The sequence below is a fragment of the Ambystoma mexicanum genome, chromosome 5q (genome assembly GCF_040938575.1).
Source record: "Ambystoma mexicanum isolate Mex_15411 chromosome 5q, UKY_AmexF1_1, whole genome shotgun sequence".
NCBI lineage: Eukaryota > Metazoa > Chordata > Amphibia > Caudata > Ambystomatidae > Ambystoma > Ambystoma mexicanum.
In genome coordinates, this window is record NC_090933.1 from 634,941,953 (window position 1) to 634,965,890 (window position 23,938).

The 23,938-nt window shown below is 50.7% G+C and overlaps 1 protein-coding gene across 2 annotated transcripts in view; it reads left to right on the forward strand.

Annotated features, from left to right (window-relative positions):
- Positions 1–23,938, forward strand: part of CHD7 (chromodomain helicase DNA binding protein 7) — a 1,412,705-nt gene that overhangs the window by 1,238,481 nt on the left and 150,286 nt on the right. The gene's annotated exons all lie outside the window — the stretch shown is intronic.

The window sequence follows — 23,938 nt, forward strand, 5'->3', positions numbered from 1 at the left end:
ATGCACCTTTGTTTCTTTGGTGGCTTTAAGTATTATTTAAAGAATTGACAACTTTAAAGTTTTATATTGTTGCGTATGGATGCATTAAAGTGTCTGAGTGCATTTGTAGTTATGGTTAATATTGACGGCCTCATCGGAAAATCACTATTTGGAGAGCTTATAACTTTGCACGAATCTCCACAAACCTTTCATAGAAAGAAATGGTCCAAAATAATTTTGGCAATTTGAGGCTTCGTCAAACGGTATCAAAAGAAATAGGGGTCTCACAAAACCTAGATTTTCCCATCAATTTCCTGTAGACAAAAGTTTGGTCTCCCCCAGAGTGGAACTGCTTGACCGATTTGTGACAAACTTTACAAAGGAGCGGGAGTCTGTTCCCAAAACCGCACATTTGGTACACATCCGTTATGTAGTTGCTTTCAAATCTACCTTACAACCAATTTGTAATATCTGGATTGTTTGAAAGAATCCAAGAGCACAACAAAATGTTTGCCCTTTTCCTGGCCATTTGTGTTAATGAGGGACAACAAATTTGCGCCTTAAAGAGAAACATTCTGGTTGGTTGACAGAGGTTTAGGGTTCCACCATTTTATCCTGGCAGCATGGCCCTGCCCAGCAAAATGTATTATCGTTTTTTTTTAAAGTTAACTATTTAGCCCACTTTCATCCTCTGCCCACCCTGAGTAGGTGAGGAGGATCACTGTTAAGAGGAGCGTCCTCCTAAGGGTACAGGATGCCCAAATAACATATTTAAAACCCAGGTTCAGGTCTGCAGAGCAGGGTGCTGGCCTGTGGGCCAACAGGGTGAAAGTGGCACTGGCGATGTTTGTAGGTAATGGCCAGCTACAGTGTCCCCTTAGGGAGGTTTGAGGACATGGGTCAGCAGGCCATGATGAGTTCAAGCGGTAAGTGGGTGCTGGGTAAGATTTTCATATCAATGATAAATCTTCCTGACCTGTGTCGACCCCAGAAATTCTTTCTGAACTAGTAGATTTTTCCCTATACCTGTGTGAGTGGGAACCTTTTGCCACACTCGCAGAATCTTTTACTCTTTTTATGGGTGTCATTTTAAAATTGATCCTCTTTGACAATATTTTGGCAATGAGTGCCTATTGTTGCTGGGTTGCCCGAGGGGCTATCCTTTTAACTTTCTCTTGCTAACCTTGTAAGAACTATTGTTCCCAAGGATAAAAAAGATCTTGGGATCCCGTTTGCATGTTATATGGGGAGACCAGCACCCCCACCTTATGTGGAGTGCTGGGGAGATAGAGTATCCCCTTTCTCATTTTAAATGTAATATTTGTTACAAGGACAAACTTACCTTTAATGGCTGGTGGCAGAGATCCTTTTTATTAATTCAGTGCACCTTTACCGTGGGCTGTTTGCACAGCCCCAGTAAATGAACCCATGGGTGCTCATTTTACCAAAATGGCCCAAGTCTTCGTTTTTTTGCATTTTAGCGTTTCTTGTCTTTTTTTTTTTTATTCTTTTTTTCAGCTGGCCTCCAGGGCGGGAAACTCCTTAGTGTTAACTTAATTTGACGGGAATCCTGTGGATTCCCCGGCCAAGCTCCAGAGTGTGTGTGGAGGCAGGAAGCGAGGGAGGAGTCCAAAACCCTGTAGCCCTTTGTATACCAGCCTGACTGTGCGAATCCAGTTCAAACTGGGGTACTGGCTGTCCTGAACGGACTGCCAAACCCCCAAGTTTGAATGTTGCATGGCTGTTTGATTGGCTGGGTTCCTGCATAAAAGTCTGATCCTGGAAGCTGAAGAGGTAGTCGACCACTGAAACCAAAGAGGAAGATTAAAACACCACAGCTGAGACAATTTCCAACCATTGAGAGCCTGCTGTGTAACCAGTCTGCTGTAGCCCTTCCTGCCAATAGACCTGGGAACTCCGAAAACGACGGCCCCGAACCAGAGCCTGGTGAGACCCACTCGACTCAAGAGGACCTGCATTTTGAGCCATCCCACGCTTTGCTGCGACCTTGCTGGTCTGCATTACCGTGGCCCCTCGAGCAACCTAGCGGTGCATGGTATTCCAAATCTCGCTGTAACTTTGTGCATCCTGCTGGATCTCCAGAGGCACGATTCCAGTCCAAAATGTCCATGCACCAGAGTGCTAGACCTTGCAAACAATGAGAATCCAACTGGCGATATTCGGTCTTCTGTGCTCCTGAAAAGACGCCAAATCCAGAGCCACATCCAGCCGCAATGAAACTCTTGCCTGCAGCTTTCTTCTGTGATCCCTGCTGCAGAAGTCCTTCCAAAGCCCTGTCTGCCGTCTTCTTGACAAAGGAATCCATCGACCAGGTTTTTGGCTGCATATCCCTAAGTCTTCCTGCTGCAACTCTTCTTCTGTGCTGAGGTACTGTTAGCTAGGGTATTTTACCTACCTTAAGCCTTTGTGATTTCTGTATAGCTTTGGGGTGTTTTCTGTGATTGGGAGGCCACTCATCCAGTTCACCCATGCCCAGTCCCAAATCCGCCTAGGGTGTCTTCTTGGAAGTCCCTGGACCCTCAACTAACTTTAAAGTGAAATACTCGTTTGAAGAGTCTTTTTCTGGAACTCTGACTTTGCCTGCAACTGAAACCTAACTCATTCTGCCTACACAACATACGTAGACAACTACGGTCCCTCTACTGCCTCTGTGAACTCATGTTATAGAATAAGGGAAGGACTGGATAAGAAAAGGGTTCTGCCTTGAAAAGACTACCAAGTGTTGAAAAGTACTTATTTGTGAAAGAGTTAGTTGGTAACTGTAACACTGAGAGTGAACAGTTACAAAGGTTCTTGCCTTGAATGTGTGTTGCACTATTCTATAGAGTATATATATATAGGGTCAATTTACACACCAATGAATCAGTTGTGCCTCTTCCCCAAAAGTAAATGCTGTTGGTTCCACTTTGCAATTCCTGTTGGGATAAATATATGAGTGTCCCCAATTGGGTCTTGCTTCCCCTGGTTTGCTGTTAGCCTGTCCACAATAAGTCTGCCTTAGTTTATACTTACCTCTTAAGTTGCTCATTGCTCCTTTAAAAAGTATATAGGTTTTACTTACCTTGTTTTAGCTGTGTGCCATCCTAAAACAAGTTAGTTATTGCTTAACTCAATCTGTATTGCACTGATCTGAAAATCAACTGTAATAGTATATTACAACATTAGGTTTTATCTGCCTAAAAGAGCTGTGTGCCGTTCTTGAAGTGTTTTTGGGTGTAGCTAACCTTGGTCTACCTAGAGCCATCCAAAAATAGTGTAAAGTTCTTGCTGATCTTGGACTGTTTTCCACTGAGCTGAAAAGTAAGTGTAATTGTTTATTACATCCCAAGGTCCAACCCCTCTAGAATTACTGTTATCCTGAATCAGAGTTCTAGTTGTATACTGCTCCATGAACAAGTTTTCCACTATTCTGAAAAGTAGATTGTCCAGTTTACTTTGTGATTTCTTGCTGATCATCACAGTACAGTTGAATGGTTTTACTATGCCTTTAGTTAGAGTTCAGAAAAACTGTCCCAACAGTTGTGAACCCAGTCGAAGATGGAGGAGATACTCTCAAGAACTGATTGGCTGAGCATGCTTGGTGAGGTAGTTTGTAATCCTGAAAGGGATTCTAATAAGCCTTTAATTCAGATCATGGCAGGAGAAAAGGTCCTTGCTTATCGGATCTCCGGAGTTATTTATTTATTGTTTGCTTGTTATACAGGAAGTAAATACTGTTTCAAAGTGCGCCCACAGGGCAACAGGGAAGGGCACAAGGGATGAGAAACAATTAAAATACATACAAAAATGAAATACAGTGGGGGAGGGGGAAGGACAAACCTACTATGCCTTGTGAGTATTCAGAATGTGCAAGTGCACAAGGGAGAGGGAATGGGATAGGTGCTGGTGTGCTCAGATGAACAGGTGAAGTGCAATGTAAGTGCTAACCTCCAGCGGTGGAGGGTGAGCCGTGGTAAGTGCCAAGTATAGACCGAAGCTGGGGCAATTTGGTGTGGGAGGTCAGGGCCCATAAGATGCATAAGGGCTCTGGACACCAAACAAGCAACTGTGAGATTAGCAGAGGAGAGAGGGAGGGAAGGAGGAGGTAAAGAGGAAGGTCTTGAGAATCTTCTGGAATTTAAGAAAGTCCTGCTCAAGACAGAGGGAGGGGGAGGCTGTTTCAAAGAAGAGAGCCAGCTGAGGAAAGCGATCGCCAACCTGCCCTCTGTTTACAGAAACGCTTTACACACTAAGTAGTAATCCTAAGTGGTTGGAGAGAGCTGAAGAAGAAAGAATTTAGCAACTACAGCAACTAGATAAAGATAAATGCGTTTAAAGGATATGTACATAGTTCACTAGCAAATCTGTGAACACAAAAGTGATGGGTGGAAGGTTTTGAATGAATCTGAACCACTGGCATTGCTCTGGGCAACCTTCCACACCACCGTTTTTTAGCCCATCTGCGCCATTGCAAAAGGGGTCCAGTCATATGCAAATCAGTCGGGTACTGCCACCAATGGTAGCAGCCCAGCCCGAACTGCTAGGCCAGATCCCCTCTGCACGGAAACACAAGCAACCCCAGACATGTTTCGGCCTTGTTGGGTCTCCTCAGTGAGATGCAGCACGATTCCCTATGGTGCAGCTAGCAAGGGACCCACGTCTAGGCATACCCTCTCTCACATAGTGAGGTGCAGCTCATTTCCCCTTTTGGAATGCCTTGGCAGGCGAAGAACGATGGTCTGGAGGGTTGCCCAGAGCAATGCCAGAGGTTAAGATTTATTCTAAACCTTCCAGCCATCACCTCTTTTGTTTTGCTATAGCAAATCTGTGAATACTGTATTTATCACACAGCAAGCGAGTGTTGCCTGCAATAGAGTTTAAATTAAAGTTGGCGCAGGAGATGGCGACCTCAGGCCAAGCAGAACTCTTCAGCTGGTCAAGGTAGCGCGAGCACGTGTATTAATGTACTAACACTAGCATGCATATTTAACTAAATATTTCATTTGTAACTGAGTGCGGCACTGATTCAGAGTAAAGAACCCTGTCGGCGTGAGAGCGTGTCACACGGATCCTTAGAGGAAGGTCCGTCTAGTTGCGTTTCATTTAAGTTTCTTCCTGCTGCGTGTTGAGTTTCAGTCCGAGTGCAGAGAAAGCAGCTGAGGTTCAGTGTGAACCGGAGCCTCACAGACTGAAGAGAAGGTGAGAGAGTGCGCAAAGGTAAAAGACAGTGCAGGGATTTGTTCAGCAAGTATTTAATATATCAGTTCACCATTTAAGAAAGAAGATGGGTAACAAACTGACACCAGATACTGTATGCAGCTAGAAAGCCTGAAAATGGATAGTTCAGCGAGTCGCAGTGTCCGTGTGTAAATAGTCATTCACCAAGACCAACTGGTTTTCCATGAACCAAGTCAAGTGATGTGAACATTTATGTAATTTTGATTACTTGAAAATAACCTTTTGTTCAGGTGGAGCTCCTGGATATGCCCTTTGTTGGGCATAACCTATTTGTGGCTTCGTCTGATGATACTCTCCAAATGTTCGCCCTATTTGCTGATTGATCTCAAGCACAGGAAATAAGTGAGGTGTGTGCTGGGCTCTTGCCACTACCAATTCAAGGTCCTGCCACTCGATTGCATCTTCGCCACTCAGGGTTTTCACCAAACTGCTGGTAGTGGTTGTGACTATCCGCGGGAAAGCATTCATGTATTACTCTTCCTGAATGACTGTCTTATCCGAGCACAATCAGGTCAGGTGTCAGCGCACTTGTACTGTATGTGCAGCATGTTGAACAGCTTAGACTTTTTTCACTGAACTTCAGGAAGTATCAGGTTTTGCTGTCTCATTCACTCAATTTTGTCAGAGCGGTTGTGAACACCCACAGAGCAAGGGGTAAACATCTTGAAGATGGTTCATGTCAATCCCAAGAGATCATCCCTGGCCTCTGCTTTCCTTCGCTTTCTGGGCCTCATGCATTGTTGTAGTGCTGAAGGCTCAGCTATGCATGAAATTGCATCGGTGGCTTCTCAGTTGTCAGTTTCAGGGGGACTAGTCAGACGTTTTGCAGGTCTTGTTGAGTTTCTTGAGACCTTTCACAAAGACATCCTGTTGAAAGGAGTGTTTCTTTGGCAACCCCTCCGCGCAAACCCACAGTAGTCAAAGGAGTGTCCTTGAAAGGCTGGTGTGCTCAACTACATGACATGACTGTCAGGACCTCACCAGAGCTGACACTGCTCTCCCTTGAAGTCTGGCAACACATCAACTTGCTGGGCTGATCAGGTTGACCCTGGTTGCCTTCCTTCAGTGCAGAGCAAGAATGTGCTGGTCATGACAGATGTCACAGTGGCTGTGCATTAACTCGAGCAAAGTGGTTTAGGGTCCTTGCCTCTGTGCATGGAAGCAATCTGACTGACTGTTTCTGGACTGGCGTGTCAATGACTGCGGCCCATCTTGCCATGGCAGAGAACGTCCTCGCGGATGCTTTGAGCAGACTTCTGCCTTCCATGAGAAGGAGCTCTGACATGTCGCTTCTGAAGGGGTTGTTCCCCGATTGGGTGTATCTCGCTACTTCCAGTGTGAACCGGAAATGCAAGTAATTCTGCTCCAGTGAATTTTCTCGGCATGGAGGTCTGGGGACGCACTGATTGATTGGACATTTGATCTCCCCTATGCGTTCCTGCTGATCCCGGTCATTCTACTGATTCTCAAGAGGCTCTGCCAGATCGCTCTGGACAGCGCATGGAGAACGTGGTACCCAGAGTTGCTGGACCTGCTCATCTGCCCTCCCTCGTGTATTTGAATGAGGGTGGATCTTCTCTCCCACTCGGAAGGGCAGGTCCTCCATCCGAACCTTAGCAGTTTGAAACTTCTTGAAAGCCTTTCATGCGATCCCAGTGTAGGAACCAAATGGCTGAGGTTGTGCCTTTGGTATATAGACAGAACTCTAAAACCTTGATTAGGTTCCCCTGATTCATATTGCCGCATACAGGAGTTCCTCAGAGATCTCCTCATTTTCTACTTCCAATCCAGTCATTAAGGATCATTTTTATGGGCTGCTGAGAATGTATGCACCAATGAAGGCACCTCATCCCGTGTGGTGCTTGAATTTGGTCCTCTGGGTAATTTCTCATGAGCCCTTCAAACGCAGGACTTTGATGGAGATTGTTTGCTTGCCATGTGGGAAACTGCCCATTTGGTGGCAATCGCGTTGGCTTGAAATGCAGGCTTTCTGCTTCAGATTTATAGTGTTCGTTGTCTAGATGCTGTGGTCCTAGAAGCAACAGCCATAAAAGGATGCACACAAAAAGCGCAACATGCTGTGTCGAGCTTCCGAGGTCGCGGTATACAGATAGCAGAAAGTAGGCCGCCGGAGTCCACAGCAGGTAAGTGGGGGGGGGTCAGAGAATGCTGCACAGCAGAAAGGTGTTTAGGGGGACAGAGAGGGGTCCTGAAAGGCACCAAGAGAGGGCTGTTGGGGAGAATTCTAAAAAATGTGCTAACTCCCTCCACCTTAGAGACCCCCAGCAACTTTGCTGAATTTTTGAGGACTTGATTTTTTTTTTACCTGGAGAGAGAGACTTCTTTTGGTTGTGGTGTCTGACAAACCCCATAGGCATCATCTTTTACATTGTGTCACACAGCACCTTCAGTGCAGTGGCACAGGGAAGTCTTTCAGATTTCCCAAAGGTTTACATACCTTCTCTGGAATAAACCCCAGAGTAATAAAGTGAAATTGACTTTACTTTTGTAACTTTCTAGACCCAGCACACACGATCTTACAATAGGGTACTGGAGGGGTAACCTCGTATCCCCTTCTGTCTAACTTCTCATGTAACAATTTTATGTTAACCTTTTCTCACTGAATGGCTGGTGGCAGTGGTTTCGTTTTTAACTACCGTGGTGTGCATTTACAGCGGGCTGCTTTCGCAGCTGCAGTAAAGCACCCAAAGGTGCCATTTTTGTCAAAATGGGCCCAGTCTTTTTATCGCCATTTATTTGTGGAAAGGTCCTTCTAGAAATGTACTCTGCGTGCCAAACCAGGTTTGGTCCCATTGTTCACTTTGCCTTTGCCGGGATTCACAAGTGAAGCCCACCTCTGGCTCCATAGTGTCTGGGGTAGGCAGGAAGTGAGGGAGGTGCCCAAAACTCCCTGTACTTAGTCTCATAGGAGACCCAAATGCACTATGTGTTGATTGGCTGGCTGGCTGGCTGTCCGGCAAGGATGGCCACCCTGCTGGGTGGGTGACAGCTAGGCTGGAATTGAATGGGAGAGAACTGAATAAAAGGCAAGGCTTTTGGCTTGGAAGGCAGAGTTGACCACTGGACGAAGAAACCGAAGAACAACTACGCCTGCTGCAACTCCTGGACTGTTGGTTTCCCTGCTGAAGCCCTGCTGCTGTGCTGAAACTCCAAATTCGTATCGACAGAGAAGCCCCTGCAAGGATGACTTCGCCCTTTGAGTTGATGGTGCCAATCAACTCTAAAGTAAGCCACCTGGACATCCATATCGGAGCTGGTTGAATTTCCACACAGTTGCTGCTGGAAACCGTATAGCCAGGCAGAGGAACACCAGATTGTGTATTGCTTTTAAGCTGGCCTAGAGCTCCAGGAAGATCCCCGGACTGCCAGGAAGATGGACTGACTGAGCCTCCTCAACAGAGTGCGGGACCCCACAAGCAAGAAAAGCCCATCTCAATAGTCAGGAACCGCGGTGTTGCTATTTGCGGTAGACGCGAGGAGCTGCAATACTGAACAGCCACTGATTTGAAGATTGACGGTTGCGAGCAGTGACAGTCCCATTGCAGTGCAGGGGTCCCCAGAAGTCCTCCCTCTTGTCCCCACGACTGAAGCCCAGGAACAGTGAGATCTGCAGAGCTGCACAACGGAAGTCATCTGCTGCACTTTTTCTTCAATTCAAAGGTACTGTACAAAGTCTAAGTGACCTTACCTCTTGCTGGTGTAACGCTCACCTGATTCTCGCAGAGGCGCCGGTCTTGACTGGGCGACTACCGTATCTTCAAAGGTGATGTGTAGCACCCGGTTGGCTCTTTGGGCTGGACCTCTGTGCACTGTATGCCTGACGTGTAGAGTAAGATGTCTTTGGTAAGTGAATGCCGAGCTCTCCATCTGCCTCGGGGCAGGGTGCTGTAACCAGTTTCTTCACTGGATAGGTAGCGCAGGCCTCTTGACTTCAGAGGACTGCTGTCCGTCGTTTACTGCACGAACGGTAAGTTTCGAGTCATTCAAATGTCTTTAAAGTCTTTAGTAATGATGTCTCTTGTTTTGCAGGGTTCCGGCGATGGCGGATGACGGGCTGAAGTGAGTTGAAGATGGAGCCCGTGTGATGAATAGAAGCGCCTGGAAGCACGTAAGTAAGCGCTTGTTGCCTGCTTCACTATGCGCTCTAACTGTCTTTTTATTTTGCAGGTACGAGTTCGGAGCGGCTGCAGGGTGCCAGAATACCCACTGGATTAGATGTGGAAAGGAGTAATGGCACGTGAGTATTAAAGTTCCCCAATGTCTTTAAACGCACCTTGTTTTGTCTTTCAGATGCGGGATGCAGCGCCGAAGGCCTCCGGAGCGTGCGAAGAGTTGGTAAACTTTTGTCTTTCAGATGCCGGAATGCAGTGTGAAGACCTCCGGAGCGCACGAAGAGTAGGTAAGCCTTTGCCTTTCAGATGCCGGAATGCTAACCTGTTCTTTCTTGTCTTTATAGGTGTTGCTGAAGACTGGATTCAGGATGGTAAGCCTTTTTCCTTAGGCCCAGGACCGGATGCAGAAGACACGATGAGCGTTCTGCTGCAGAGGTTGCAGAATAACGCAAAGCAAGATTCATCCACCGGGTGTGGTTTAAATAGCCTCCTGTAGTGCTTAGGTGTCTTCTTCCACAGCCACGCCCAAGTAAGAAAAGAGTTCCTGGTAAGAAAAGAGTTCCTGCCTTCCAGAAGAGTTCCAGTGTTCTGAATCTAGGGAGTGGCTCCAGCCCCACCCAACAGGAAAAGTAGTTCCAAACAGAAGAGGATCAGAGGCTCAACTGGCAGGCAAGTAAGCAGCATGGTCTGCTGAAGGTAAGTCCACCCAAGCATTATGAGCCCGGCGCTTCCAGCGCTGGGACTGGGCATATCTATGAGCCTGGTGCAACTGGCGCCAGGACTGGGTCCAAAAGGTCCCAATTGGGACTGGTTGGCACTCGGAACCTGGGTTATGGATCTGCTTCCAAGGGAGTTGGGAAAACCCTGACCTTTTGGAAGCAGAGATCATGACAGCTGGAGAGTTGCTTGCATCTTCTACTACTCGCATGTCTAACGGCTTATGGCCCTACATTTGGTTCTTCTTTTCTTCAAAGTCATCTAAAACGTTGTGCAAAGACTTTTCCACTTAACTACCAGAAGTGCTTCATCCTATATACGACTTTTGCCCTTTGGCCTAGCCTGTTCTACTGAATGACTCTGCTCTGGGGATCCAAAAGTAATTGCCTGCTTAAGAATATTTGTGGTCTCTTGTTCTAATAACCTTTTCCATTTATCAACTTATATCAGCACTCTAAATGCAAACAGTAAGATATTATGTCCCCAGCACCCTAGCTATTGAAGTCACCCCGTGGGTGTAGGTTGTCTGTGAACCATCCCAAAAGCGTCTTTACTGATTTAGAAACGAAGTGTACAGTATTGAACTGTGTTTTTGTGTTACTATTATATTGCTCTCTTCTGAAGAAGACTTAGTCTAACTGACTAATAAATTAATAATTATTTATTCAAGAAACCTTGAGTTTAAGAATTTATTTGAATACTTGTCACTGTGAATCTGTGTAACTCCCCTACAGCTCCCATTGACCCCTCTTGAGATGAGCCTGGCTGCTCAACACGCTACCAAAACTGTGTAGTACAAACTTATAAAAAAGGTTGGGTTTCCTATACCTGTAGTGTTTGTAGTGTTCCTAGAGGGTACTGCATACAAACTTGGCGTAACAAAGGCCATTTACAAAATGCAGCCTTTTGATCTGTAATCCACAGATTCAGCGTTTTGTAAACTACTTTCCGAGAGAGATCCATTAATACACCATTTTCCACAAGGGTTAGAGTAGTGATGCAAACACATCCGAAGTTGGTCTTTGTTCTATATCGATCAGGAGAGATGATTTTGGGTTTTCTTTCTGACCGCTCAGTCTGAGGCAGAATGTACTGTCCCTTTTCCTCCATCCTTGTGGGCGTCCCCCCACATGAGGACAGTACCGGAACATTTGTCAACAAATAATTGAGTTTCCCCATTAATTTTATTGTGGCGCGTGGCCCTGGACGTAGGAACGCCCTGCCGAGGCCCCGCTCTCCGGTGCCTCACCCAAGTCCCTTTTTCTGCACAGACAGTGTCGGAACTGGCGCAGAGACCTTTTTTTAGCTTTCCGCTTGCTCCCGGTTCAATTTTTTTAAATCTTCTTTAACTTCCCTTCAGTGCTTCACATTCCCCAGTGCATGTTGGCTGCACGAAGATTCATGAGATGTACCTCATGCGACTGCTCATTCCTGGCCTCGGACCGCCATGCACTGTCTTGAGTGTTTGGAGCCCGACGACCGCTGGGACGCATGTTCGGCTTGCAGCTCTGTCACAGGGCATTGAAGAATCGGTTGTCGTGGACCAAAGATGTATCCTCGCTTGTTGGACGCCTCTCTTGGCTCAGGTCCTCTGCGCCCTCCCACCCAGGGGGCATGGCGCAAGGCTTGAAAATGGCAGAGAGGTATGTGGCGCAGCCTGCCAGACCAGCAGCCATCTTGGATCCAGCCCAGGGCCCGCCAGTGCTTTTGCCCATCGAATGGACTTAGGATGATCCCAAGCCCCTTCCCTCTGTAAGCGACAGCGGATCCTACGGTTTAGGTTTCTGGTCTCCTCAGGAATACATCTACCCATACAGCCTTACGGCTATATGCACTAGGCGTGTCTGCCTGGAGTGGAGGCCCAGCAGCTTGGAGGGCAGGGCCCCTAGAGACCCAGCGGCTTGCAAGGACCGCTTCTTAAAGCGCTTCTTCATTTGTTCCTCTCAGATGAAGGGACTCCTGAAGGACATTGTGAAGGAGGTCCTCCCACAGATGGTGCCACCCCAGCCTCCCACCCCTCCACCCCGCCTCTGGGTGGTACTGCTGTTCCTCCAGCACTGCCAGTTCCAGTGCCGGTCCCTCCTCCGGTCCAGGCCCTACCGGTTGTTCTGAAACCGCCACCACCTCTTTTACCACCAATGCCTCCTCCTCAACAGTTGTTGGACCGGTCTGCAGCTCCAGACCTTGGGGAGACCCTGTTGGCACCTCTGTCTCAGGACCCAGATTCCCCTCTGTCTGTGAAAAAGGGGGCGGGGGAGGCGATGAGGACTATGACGCCCAGGATGATGAACACTTGGCATCGGTTAAGGCTTTTCATGACAGCCTTCAGGCCTGGTAGAGTTCTTGGAGGGAGGGAGGGTCCCTCTACCAGAGGAAGCACCCCCCCCCCCCCCCCCAGGAGTCGAGAGTGCTAGAATCCCTCTCCAGAATGATGTTCTGAAGATGGCGCGTAAGGCCTGGGAGCAGCCCAGGGCCAACGCCCAGATGAACAAGAAGTTGGATAGCAGTTTTAAGCTCGCGGACGGGGAGACAATTCTGCTTGCCTCCCACCCGCAGCCGCATTCCTCAGTGGTGGCTGCGGCCTCCTTGTATTCTAAACCATAGTCTTGTCTTCCTCCACTGGAGCCACCTCCAGTTGCTTCTCCAAGGAGGACAAAGTCCTTGAGTCTTGGGAAAGCACTGGTATTCCACCTCAGGAATACTTTTGGGTCAAGCCAAGTCAGATGCCCTCTTGGCCGCGGCGAACTAGAAGCTGTGGCAGGAGCTCAGGACATTTCTGCACGACCTTCCTTCGGACAAGTGGGCATCCTTCAAGGCCGGGCTGGCAGATGCTTGGGCCATTGCGCAGGACCTCATGGAGTCTTCAGTCTCCCACATCGACACAGCCAGCAGAGGGCTGTGCCTTGGAGTCGAGATGAGAAAAGACGGCGTGGATGCATGCCACTAAGTTTACTTCTGGCGTGCAGGAACCGACCCTGGATCTGCCCTTTCTCAACTGATGGCGATTTGACCAAGAAGAAACCTTCCACGCAATGCTGCCAAGTCCGTGGTCATCCTGACAAAACCAGGTCAGAAAACCTTTCCTCATTCCCAGGGCAGGACCGAGTTCAAGCCTTCTGCAGCTTCAAGGGGATCCGGGACAGTGGTACACAGAGGCCTGACAGGTCACCCAGCGAAAACAGGAGGAAGCAGTAGAGGACGTTGCATGGGTTTTTCTGCTCCATCTACTCTGGTCCCACCTCTGACACCAAAAAGCAGTGACGTGAAGGTCTGGGAGCAGAGCTAGTCTGTGGGGTGACATTTGTCACTGTTCTTTGGACTGACTGGTGAGGACGTGGCCACCAGAAAGGGGGGTGCACTCCTTCCCGAGTTTGGCAGATGTTCATCAGCTGAGGTTCTCCCTCAACCAGAGGAAGACAGTTGTGTGCCCATCTCAGGAACTGGTCTTCCTAGGGGTGCGTTAAAACACTACCTTTCAACAGGTTGTTGCCTACGCTCGAGAGGCTTCAGTCCCTCCAAGGCCGTGGGGCGCTTTCTGGCCAACCCCACCACCTCGGCATGGTGGTGCCAGCACATTCTGGGCCCGATGGCCTCCTGCTTCAGTTTTTTAAATCTTCTTTAACTTCCCTTCAGTGCTTCACATTCCCCAGTGCATGTTGGCCGCACAAAGATTCATGAGATGTACCTCATGCGACTGCTCATTCCTGGCCTCGGACCTCACTGTATACAGCACGCTCGCCTCAAGATGTGGTGCGTCCAGCTCCACCTGCTGTCAATTGGGATCAAGAGACAAGGTCCCTGTCAGACGGGATCCCAATTCCCCTACTCCTACTGCCTGATCTTCGCTGGTTGCTGATGGATGCCAATGTTACAGGGGGAGCCCCCTTCACCCGACTGGACCCTACCCTGGTGGTGACGACTGACTCCTCTCTTTCGGGCTGGGGGGCTACTCTGGAGAGAAATGCGATTCATGGAGCATGGGCCAGGACAGAAGCCCTCCTGCATATCAATCTGCTTGAGCTCCGAGCAGTGGGCCTGGCCCTCAAGGTGTTTTTGCCCCTCGTCAGGACGGACAATTCTACTACAATGTTCTACCTGAAAAAGCAGGGTTGCACCCATCGACCCCCGCCCTCCCCAAGGAGGCCATATCGATCTCAGAATGGGCCCTGACTGAGGGTATTTGGATTTCAGCAGACCACCTCCTGGGGGGCAGCAATGCAGAAGCCAATCAGCTGAGCTGCCTGGGATTGAACACCTACGAGTTGGGGTTGCACACCGACTCCGTATTGCCACTGTTACAGCTTTGGGTGTTCAGACCTGGATTTGTTTGCATCCCTTCTGAATTCGTAATGCCCCCGGTTTGCTCCATGGGCAGGACTGGGTCAGTGGTCTCTGGGAGATGCCTTCCAAATTTGTTGTCGCGGCCGCAGGCGTTATGCTTTCCCACCCACCCCTCTGCTCCAATGGACCCTCTGCAAGTTTTGGGCTTCGGTCGGTTGCAGCGTCATCCTGATTGCCCCCCACCCCCACTGGTTTTCAATATCCTGGTTTTTGGATCTGCTGCAGTTGGCCTCCCAGGGTCTTGTCCACCTTCCTATCTCCCGCAGGGGATTCCTGACGCAACAGGGCGGAGTGGTAGAACATCCAGACCCAGCCAAGCTGGCGCTAACAGCCTCGTTCCTGACCAGCTGATACTTCAGCTTGCACAATTTTCAGATGACATCTAGGAAATCATTCAGCAGGCCAGGAGACCCTCGACTCAGTCCAAGTATAAGAGTAAATGGACTAGATTCTGCCAATGAGCACTTGACAAGGGTCTGGACCCTGTCACCTATCCTAGGGATGACGTACTGGTTTTTTCAGCACACCTGGCTGTGTCTGGAGTTCAGGTGGATACATGCCATGATTATTAGGCGGCTATTGGGGGCTTAAAATAATTCCCAGAGCATGTTTTTTTTCCTTCGGCCAACCCCGTGTTTAAGGCCCCACCTTAAGGTGCTCTCGGCTTTTTCCACCAATGAATAGGCTGCACCTGGTCTGGGATCTCAATGTAGCTTTGCAGCGCAAGCCTTTCGAGCCGATGGCCTCGCTGGATAGCCGCTTGTTGACACTAAAGACAGTTTTACTGGTGGCTCTCAGTTGTGCGTGCAGGGTTTGTGAGCTGCAGACGTCCTCGTGCAAGCCATGCACCACGTTTCACGATGACAAGGTCATCTTCTGCACTCATCCAAACCTCTTGCCCAGGGTGGTCTCTACCTTTCATCTGAATCAAGAGATCATCCTGCAGGTGTCTAACCTCTCCTGACTTTTTGTAGGCACGTAAAGCTCTCTGCTTTAATTTCCTTGCATGTTTTTCTCATTCTTATGGGAAAACTGACTAGTCCCGAAGACTATCAGTACTAAGAGACACTGCTTCTTGTGACGGGGCGAAAGGAGGAGTCTGTCTCACTGAGGACGTCATTCAATACCTTTATTAAACTTGAGTGCAACCGTGAGTGCACCCTGACTGTACTGTCTGCCAGAGAGGCTGTCAGTTTCCTGTCATCCGTGGGCTGTCCAAGAACACAAAAACTGAAGTACTACAACTTCTCCAGCATGGGGTCTGGCATGGATTCACATGCTCATGAATATTCCCCGTCGTCAGGCTGGGAATCCTCGGTAAAGAAAAAATCAGTATCAGTTTCGTTTCTGATCTGTCTTTCTTAGTAGTAACCAATCACTGATCTCTGGGTCATACTGCCCCCAGCCAATGACTGCCTTCTCCCCAAGCCCCTCCGCTGGCAGCCATCCTCAGATTTTTACTGCACGTTCAAGTGTTGGGAGTCCTCGTGCTTTAGCTCTCGAGCTTTTACTGCGTTTTTGTGCTTTTTCATGAGATTTTCTCATTTTTTCGGTTTAATCGAGCGCTCAAGCTCCACCGTTTCCACTTCTGATAACGGGGACCCGTTTTGGAATTCTTCTACGCCCCTCAAGGGTGAAGTTTCGTCGAGTTACGCTTCTTGGAGGTTCCAGAAGATCTGTGGCCTACCTCAACGGACATGGCCCAGGACAAGGGAAGCTCAACTTCAGGATCCAAGCTGTTCAGGAGCTGCCCGGGATGCGGATTGCAGAATGTTTTCGGAGGACGAGCATTCGAGATGTCTCTACTGCCTTCATGAGGACAAGACGCACGTGGAAAAGGACTGTGTTCTGCAAGAACCTGTCGGAACGGACCAAGCAAGATCGTCGTTCCCGCCTCGCCGTCTGGCTGGAGAAGAGCACAGCAGGTGAGAAGGCGAAGAAAAATTCTGAGCGGTCTTCTAAGTCCTGTGAGGCCCAACAGAAGGCCAAGCACCACGAGTCCGCGGGCACCGGGAGCGCCGAAAGGTCGGGCTCTTCGGCTGCCAAGCAGGGCGCGACTTCCCCGGCACAATCAGCCGCGAGCCAGCGCTCTGGTTCGGGGAAGAGGAAGTCCGAGAACCCGGGTAAGCTTCTGGAGAGGCCCCGGTCGATCTTGAAGTGAGCCGAGGGGGAGCGAGGCGATGACCCTCCCCCCCCCAAAGCGAAGGCCCAGGACGCACCTAAGGTGGTGAGGCCCTTGATCCACCCGGCGAAGGCTTCTATCGAGGTTGTCGCAGCGGCCCTGGCGTAGCCGGCAGAGACTACGCCAGTGGAGGCGGCCTCGGGGCCTAGAGTATCCCTGCCACCGCAAAGGGAATCCTCTTTCCAGCCCATCGTTAAGACCCCCGTGAAGACCCCGGTGGAAAAAGAGGGGGGGGGGGGCGGTGGCCATTACGGACTCTGATTCAGCCTCCGAGGAGGATCTGGTGGAAACCGTGAAAGGCCTCAACGAGAGGTTCGAGAATGTTCGATCCCAGGGGAAGGATCCTGTTTGTGTTCGACGATAGCGACGACGAGGGACCAGTGGAGCAGCCATCCCGCCCATCGCAGCCATTGCCCGAGCCCCAGGATAGCTTGGCAGCCATTTTGTTGGCGATACATACCTTATGTACTGAGATAAGGACAAGGTTACCACGGACCCCGACGGAGGATCCAGAACCTGGACCGTCGGGAAGCCCTCCGAACAAGCGGAGGAGAGTCCACCCCACACCACCCTTCATGCCCACAAGGCCTGTGGACCCCTCGCCCCCCCCCCCCCTCGCCGGACCCTTGGGATGATACGGCAACGGATACAGCGACGGGGACGGACGACGACGGTGGCGATGATACAATGGACATTCCTTCACCCCAGCGCCCCTCGGGCCTTTCTGAAATTGGCTCTTTCCACGCCATGATAGCCAGGGCATCCGAACTCTTCCAGCTCTGCCCTAAGGAAAAGAAAAAGTAAGACTTTCTTTACCAACGACGGGAGGCCAAGAGAAAGACGGTCCTCGCTGTACCGTTGCTCGATGACATCTGGGACGAAGGGCTGGCTATCCTGAAGAACCCTTCCATGACACCCGCCAAGAGGGACAGGTACGAGAAGTAGTACCGGGTCCCCGACGCCGCCCCCTTGTGCCTCAGGGCCCAGCCTACGCCGGATTCGGTCATCTCGGCAGCGGCCAAGAAGAAAGCGGCGGCTTCAACTTCCACTTCGCCGCTGGACAGCGAGGGCAAGAAGTTGGACTCCATGGGATGACGAGTCAATGCCTTAGCGATTGTGGCCCGTTACAACAGGGAGCTCTGGTTCAAGATAGCTCCCCTGCTAGACTTCCTAACGGAGGCCCTACAGATTCAGCAGGAATGTGAGGTGGCGTCGGATCACGCCATTACGGTGGCAACGGACATTGCCGATACCGGATTTCGCCAGCTGGGCAACAGGGTTTGCCTTCGAGGATGGCTCAGGGCTACTGACTTTCGCCAGGACGTCCAGACCAGAGTGTTGGATATGGCGTTCGACGGCAACAACCTGTTTGGGAAGACGGTGGATGAGTCCCTCTAGGCCATCAAGACCGACAGAGACAGCCCGAGCCCTAGGAGTCCTTCAGCAACGGCGGCCCTTTCGGAGCGCCGGAGGCAGACTGGGAGCCTCCAAGGGATCCAGCGGTGGCTCTTCTACGTACCGCCAGGTGGCCTGCTCCTCGTCCCAGGAGGCCTACAGAGGCCGCAGCAAGCAAGGAGGGTCTCGCCACCGTCGCCAAGGAGGCCAAGGCAGCAAGGCCTCTTCCAAGCAGGACTGAACCGGCCGTAGCGTTGGGCCCCCACCGAAGCACCCCGGTGGGAGGCCGGCTGACGAAGTTTGTCAGCGTGTGGGAGTCCATCTCCACCGACCGTTGGGTGCTGGACACCCTGGCCCGCGGACACTCGCTAGAATTTCAAAAGAAGTGTCCTCGCATTCCTCCCATGGCCAGGAAGGAGAATCACGTCCCTCAACTGCTGTTGGAGATAAGGGCGATGCTCAAGAAAGGTGCCATCGAGCTCATCCCCAAGAGGCTCCGGGGCTCCGGAGTATACTCAAGGTACTTCCTCGTCAGAAAGAATACAGGCGCTCCATCCTGGACCTGCGTCGGTTAAACAAGTACATCAAGGCACAGAATGGGGCGTGGCTTGAGCAGCCGTGGAGTAGGACGTGCTTCGCGTGGAGCTCCGGAAGATCCGACAGATGATCCGTACAAACTACCTTTAAAAGTGCGCCACTGGGTCCAGAATCGATCACACGCGCATGGGAATGGATGCTTCGATCATTGTATTAAGATCGAGAAAAATCGTAAGCGGGAGTCTGGAGAAATTGCTCGACGAACTACAGCGGCGGCTCGGTCCATTGTCACACAAGATGGCCGACAACAAAAGAAACGAAACCAGGGTACCCGAAGAGGACAAATGGAGGCGACGGGCACGGGGAAAGAACGACAATGGCGCGGTGAAGGCGGAATACAAAAACCCCCTGTGGGCCATAGGTCTTGAGTCGTGAAAGCTTGGGCGCTGGCCCGGACGGCAGGGGCCCCGAGGTGTGAAAATGCAGGCCGCACCACGAGAAGCGCTCAATCGGCATTGAACTAGCAGCGGTGAAAGGAGGTGGAGGTGGCGACTGCCTGGAGACCACCGCGAAAGTCGGTAAAGAGTGGAAATTGCGGCTGGGGGGGACACTCGGTCGCTGAATCGTAATAGGAGACCCAACTGTGACCAGAAAATGGCGGCGCGAGGGGCCGTGGGCAAGAATAAGACCAAACCACCCATGATGGACATTTTTGCGAAAGCACAACTGTCTCCTGCGGCCACCTCAACCAAAGGCCCGATGGCACAGGCTGAGGGCGCGACAGCGGCTGATAATCGTCAGATTTTGGAGGCCATTATGGAGCTGAAGGAATCTTGGGGGGTTGCGATGATGGACCCTACACACTTCCCTGGAGGCTAAAATTGAAGCAGTGGGCATCGAAGTCTCCCTGCTGAGACAGGATGTCAGGGGACTGGCGGAACGCACAAGCAGCCTGGAGGGCGCGGTGAAATCTAATACGGACACCGGTGCCAACAATACAAAAGAGATCCATGTCCTCAGGCATACCCGGATTACACTATGCTGGTCCAGAGGCAGCGGTACAGCTATGTAACCATCAAAAGGAGGCTGCGGACGGCTGGGATAAAATGTATGCTGCTGTACCCTGCTAAATTGAAGGTCGTGTATAAGGGCAAAATGCACTTTTTTGACACTCCGGAAGAAGCGACAACGTGGTTGGATCTGCAGGGCTGCCCGGATCAAGACACGGACACAAAATGGACGTGAAAAGTGACTCTGACACGGTATGCATTTTGCTATGGCGGCGAGCGAACATCCTAGGCGAAGGCTGAGAACGATGGGCCTGGCTGTAGGAGGCTGATATTCGCTAACATATTGCGGATTGTGAGAGACTTGATGGACTTGAATATAGTGGCGGTTACATATGTTTAAACTGTATAGCAATGTGTAGTTCTTTGATGTGCTATTGGAGCGGCAGGGCGGTAGCACCCTACCCCCCGAATTGTAGTTGTAGTTATAGTAGGTTGGCCACTAGGGCGGCCTCACCCTGCGGAGCTTCAAGTACAGGCGAAAGCCGGAAAGAGCTGAGATCCAGGGATGGAGCTGGGCAACAGTTGGGGGGGGGGGGTTGGGGGGGGTGGGGGAAAAGTGTTGGTGAAGGGTTGGGAGGCGGTGGGGGAGAGGGAGTGGGAAGTTTGGTGTGTTTTTGGTTAATGGGATTTTAGAAGGGGATGCGAGCCTATATAGATTGGAATGGAACTCAAGGTTACACTGCACCTGGGGGGAGGGAATGGGATCATACCAGGCCATGGGGGACCTTAAAATACTCACATGGAATGTGCGGGGGCTTAATAGCTATTTAAAAAGGAACAAGGTTATGCTGTATCTGCGCAGGCAGAAAATAGATATTGCATTGCTACAGGAAACCCACCTTACACGTGAGAGGATGGACACGATTGCGGGAAAGTGGAAGGGGGTGTTGGTGGGCTCTTTGTACTCGGCCTACGCAAGAGGAGTACTTATATGGGTGGCGCCACCTGTCCCGTTTCAGCGGTTGCAAGTGGTGGCTGAAACAGACGGGAGGATGGTTATGCTGAGGGGATTGGTAGAGAATAGGGAGATGAGTATTGTTAACACGTATGCCCCGAACCAGAACACGGCGGTGTACATTAGGACACTTAGTACGAACCTGAGCGTGTGTGTGGGAAGCGCAATGATCTGGGGAGGGGACTTTAACTGTGTATTGAACCCGAGGGTGGATAGATCGGATGGGAAATGGGATAGACCGGCCCCTGCAGCCAGGGCGCTACAGACGCTGCTGGATGACTTTGGGCTGGAAGATGCATGGAGTGTGTGGCACCCTGGGGATAGGCAATATTCGCATTATTCTGCCCCACAGCAGTTATCAACAAGGCTAGACTATGTCTTCGCATCACCAGAAATGATAGCAGAGATTGCGCACATAGAGTACAGGGCCAGGGTCCTCTCGGACCATTCGCCCCTGATTATTGCGTTGCAATATTGCCCCCCCGAGGGCGAGGATCCCGACATGGCGCCTACGAGCGGAGGTGTTGAGAGACCCCTTCTTTCGAGAAGATTTACGGGAGGAGATGGTAAACTATTTTGAAACCGATACTGGGAGTGTGGACTCGGCGGGGACGCTATGGGAGGCCTTTAAAGTTGTTATGAGGGGGTCGGCCATGGCGAAATCCAAGGGCCTACAGGGTGGGGTTTCAACAGAACTGAGGGAGATGGAAGCAAAATTGGAAGAGGCCTTAAAAGCCGGCGACGATACAGCAGAGAAACTAGATTTGATACTTAAGCTGCAGCAAAAATGTGCGGATTGTTGGGAGAGGTTGTGCAACCTTAACTATAAAAGGTACATAGAGAGACAGCATGCGGGAGGTGACAAACCGGGGAGACTTTTGGCGTGGTTATATAAGAGCGAGACTCCCAGAGCCACAATCAGAACTATAGAGAGGGAAGATGGTAGCGTAGAGGACACCCAGGAGGGGGTTAATCAAGCGTTTGTGGATTACTATAACGTGCTATACGGGGAAGACGGGGAAAGTAGCCGGGCAATGATAGAAGAAACACTTGAGGATATGGGTTTCCCAAGATAAATGAGGAGGAAAGAGAGGAATTGGACTCCCCGATTACCCTGGAAGAACTGGGGGAGGTGGTGAGGCAGTTGCCTACTAGTAAGACCCCGGGGACAGACGGGCTTCCAAGCGAATTTTACAAGGTATATATAGAAGAGGTCCTCGCCCCGCTGCTAGAGATGATAAATGAGGCGTTCGAGACACGCCGAGTCACTAAGAGAGGCTGTTATAGTACCTCTCCCTAAACCAAATAAACCAGGGCGCAGCTGTGGTTCCTTCAGACGTGTGTCCATGTTGAACCAAGACGGCAAGATATTAACTGCGGTCTTGGCGAATAGACTGAAAAAGGTCATTGGTAAGTTAATATATCCGGATCAAACGGGCTATGTCCCCCATAGAAACATCACCAACAATCATAGGCGACTTCAGAGGATCATTGAGTTTGGCAGCGGAAGTGAGGAGGAACTGGCGATCGTGTCCCTGGATGCGATCAAGGCCTTCGACTCCGTCAAGTGGCCATGGCTGCTGGCGGCCATGAAACACTATGGGTTAGGGCCTGGCTATGTAAGGAGGGCGGAGATTTTGTATAGTGAACCGCTGGCCAGAGTAAAGACGGGATCTGTGATATCAGAGGTGGCAGCTTAGTAGGGGTACTAGACAAGGATGCCCGTGGTCCCCTATGCTCTACATTTTGGCCCTGGAGTCTCTCGCGATCTATTTGAGGCAGCACAATGACACCATAGGCATCGAGGTGAACAGGGAGCGGCATTTGGTCTCCCTATATGCGGACGACATGTTGCTGTATGTGCGGTACCCAGAGGAGAACCTCCAGTACATTTTGGAAGTGCTTGGGAGATACGCTGGGCTATCAGGCATAGCGTTGAACCCCCAGAAGTCTAGTCTGTTCCCGTTGGGGGGGTATACAGCGGTTCCAGCGGAGAGGTTACCGGTCTTACAGGTACCGTGGGCAGTTAGTACTTTTCGGTACCTGGGGATAGATATATATCACACCGTGGGGGAGGAGCATAGGTGTAATACAGAGGTGGCAATCCAAAAAATTGAGAAATGCATGCGGTTTTGGGCGAAGCTGCCTTTGGCGATGATGGGGCGGGGGGCGATGCTAAAGATGGTGGTCCTGCCGAGGCTCCTACATTACTTTGGAAATATTCCGTATCTGATTCCTAAAGGGTTTTTTGCCAAACTGAATAGCATGTGTAGGGACTTTGTGGCATGGCACGCGAAACAGAGTGGCGTTATGGAAGCTCCAGAACTTCCATGACAAAGGGGGAATAAAGCTGCCCAATTACGAGGCGTACTATGTGGCGAGCCAGTTGCAATATGTTGCCAAATAGCTATCTGATGAAGAGACCTCCGAATTCAGGCTGTTTGGGCGGGACTGTGCACCCTTTTATTTGAAAGAAGTTATGTGGGCACCCAGGGCGGAGATGGTGGGGCGCCCTAAAATGATGCTGCTGGGGTGGAAGGTGTGGCGCAGGGCATGCCAATTGATGGGGAACCCGTCCCCATGCTCGCCGCAGATGCCTTTGGTGGTATTGACAGGGGCTGACGCTCAGCTGCAGCTGATACTCCGGTCCCACTGGGAGCTGGCTGGGGTGGCAACGATGGGGGATATTTGGCAGGGGGGCTCTTGTGTTACCTTTGAGGGGCTGCGGGAGGAGGCTGGGTTGCACGAAGGCCAGTACATCACGTACCACAGAATGGTACAGAGGATTAAGAGAATGTGGCCCGAAACTGTGTTGGAGGAAGAACTGGACGCCCCCATAGATGTTATATATGATATAGCTGAGTGGGGCCATGAGGTCTCCAGACTGTACGAGATGTCTAAACTGGGGAAGGAGGTCACGCAGCTGAGATTGGACTGGGAAACACTATGGGTTAGGGCCTGGCTATGTAAGGAGGGCGGAGATTTTGTATAGTGAACCGCTGGCCAGAGTAAAGACGGGATCTGTGATATCAGAGGTGGCAGCTTAGTAGGGGTACTAGACAAGGATGCCCGTGGTCCCCTATGCTCTACATTTTGGCCCTGGAGTCTCTCGCGATCTATTTGAGGCAGCACAATGACACCATAGGCATCGAGGTGAACAGGGAGCGGCATTTGGTCTCCCTATATGCGGACGACATGTTGCTGTATGTGCGGTACCCAGAGGAGAACCTCCAGTACATTTTGGAAGTGCTTGGGAGATACGCTGGGCTATCAGGCATAGCGTTGAACCCCCAGAAGTCTAGTCTGTTCCCGTTGGGGGGGTATACAGCGGTTCCAGCGGAGAGGTTACCGGTCTTACAGGTACCGTGGGCAGTTAGTACTTTTCGGTACC